Genomic DNA, 2,500 nt, shown 5'->3' on the forward strand with positions numbered 1-2,500 from the left:
ATGAATAGTAGGTCCTTCCCCCCAATGTACACTCAGGCATTAGTTCATGACTATTGTCATTATCCACAAAGGTGTTGACCATGCTGCCATATGTCATTTGGCATCTCAATACGCTTTTGGAATCAGTCTACAGTAGTCTTGATCTGTCAAAAAGCTGCCAATACAAACAGTACTGTAGTAGAAACATACAGAAAATATTAACTGTGGAACCTCATCCCTCATACAGTACAGTAATGTGGAACCTCATCCCTCATACAGTGCAGTGCAGTAATGTGGAACCTCATCCCTCTTACAGTACAGTAATGTGGAACCTCATCCCTCATACAGTAATGTGGAACCTCATCCCTCATACAGTGTAGTGCAGTAATGTGGAACCTCATCCCTCTTACAGTACAGTAATGTGGAACCTCATCCCTCATACAGTAATGTGGAACCTCATCCCTCATACAGTAATGTGGAACCTCATCCATCATACAGTGCAGTAATGTGGAACCTCATCCCTCATACAGTACAGTAATGTGGAACCTCATCTCTCATACAGTGCATTAATGTGGAACCTCATCCCTCTTACAGTACAGTAGTGTGGAACCTCATCCCTCATACAGTGCAGTGCAGTAATATGGAACCTCATCCCTCATACAGTGCAGTAATGTGGAACCTCATCCCTCATACAGTAATGTGGAACCTCATCCCTCATACAGTGATGTGGAACCTCATCCCTCATACAGTACAGCAATGTGGAACCTCATCCCTCATACAGTGCAGTAATGTGGAACCTCATCCCTCATACAGTGCAGTAATGTGGAACCTCATCCCTCATACAGTAATGTGGAACCTTATCCCTCATACAGTGCAGTGCAGTAATGTGGAACCTCATCCCTCATACAGTGCAGTAATGTGGAACCTCATCCCTCATACAGTAATGTGGAACCTCATCCCTCATACAGTGCAGTAATGTGGAACCTCATCCCTCATACAGTGCAGTGCAGTAATATGGAACCTCATCCCTCATACAGTACAGTAATGTGGAACCTCATCCCTCATACAGTAATGTGGAACCTCATCCCTCATACAGTAATGTGGAACCTCATCCCTCATACAGTACAGTAATGTGGAACCTCATCCCTCATACAGTGCAGTAATGTGGAACCTCATCCCTCATACAGTAATGTGGAACCTCATCCCTCATACAGTAATGTGGAACCTCATCCCTCATACAGTGCAGTAATGTGGACCATTTCCACAATTACTAGTGAATATCAGCAATGACCATTTCCACAATTACTAGTGAATATTAGCAATGACCATTTCCATAATTACAGTACTAGTGAATATCAGCAATGGCCATTTCCGCAATTACTAGTGAATATTAGCAATGACCATTTCCACAATTACTAGTGAATATCAGCAATGGCCATTTCCACAATTACTAGTGAATATTAGCAATGACCATTTCCACAATTACTAGTGAATATCAGCAATGGCCATTTCCACAATTACTAGTGCATATTAGCAATGACCATTTCCATAATTACAGTACTTGTGAACATCAGCAATGGCATTTCCACAATTACTAGTGAATATTAGCAATGACCATTTCCATAATTACAGTACTAGTGAATATCAGCAATTTCCACAATTACTAGTGAATATTAGCAATGGCCATTTCCACAATTACTAGTGAATATCAGCAATGACCATTTCCACAATTACTAGTGAATATTAGCAATGACCATTTCCATAATTACAGTACTAGTGAATATCAGCAATGGCCATTTCCACAATTACTAGTGAATATTAGCAATGACCATTTCCACAATTACTAGTGAATATCAGCAATTGCCATTTCCACAATTACTAGTGAATATTAGCAATGACCATTTCCATAATTACAGTACTAGTGAATATCAGCAATGGCCATTTCCGCAATTACTAGTGAATATTAGCAATGACCATTTCCACAATTACTAGTGAATATTAGCAATGGCCATTTCCACAATTACTAGTGAATATTAGCAATGACCATTTCCACAATTACTAGTGAATATCAGCAATGGCCATTTCCACAATTACTAGTGAATATTAGCAATGACCATTTCCACAATTACTAGTGAATATCAGCAATGGCCATTTCCACAATTACTAGTGCATATTAGCAATGACCATTTCCATAATTACAGTACTTGTGAATATCAGCAATGGCCATTTCCACAATTACTAGTGAATATTAGCAATGACCATTTCCAAAATTACAGTACTAGTGAATATTAGCAATTTCCACAATTACTAGTGAATATTAGCAATGGCCATTTCCACAATTACTAGTGAATATCAGCAATGACCATTTCCACAATTACTAGTGAATATTAGCAATGAACATTTCCATAATTACAGTACTAGTGAATATCAGCAATGGCCATTTCCACAATTACTAGTGAATATTAGCAATGACCATTTCCACAATTACTAGTGAATATCAGCAATTGCCATTTCCACAATT

General features: G+C 38.8%; 1 protein-coding gene across 3 annotated transcripts in view; it reads left to right on the plus strand.

The window, feature by feature from the left end:
* Positions 1–2,500, plus strand: part of dock11 (dedicator of cytokinesis 11) — a 206,160-nt gene that overhangs the window by 72,398 nt on the left and 131,262 nt on the right. The gene's annotated exons all lie outside the window — the stretch shown is intronic.

Source organism: Alosa pseudoharengus, unplaced genomic scaffold, assembly GCF_046254945.1.
Source record: "Alosa pseudoharengus isolate Yale_2024_CS ecotype anadromous, Long Island Sound unplaced genomic scaffold, YU_APseudo_1.1 YU_APseudo_1.1_scf_17, whole genome shotgun sequence".
Classification (NCBI taxonomy): domain Eukaryota; kingdom Metazoa; phylum Chordata; class Actinopteri; order Clupeiformes; family Clupeidae; genus Alosa; species Alosa pseudoharengus.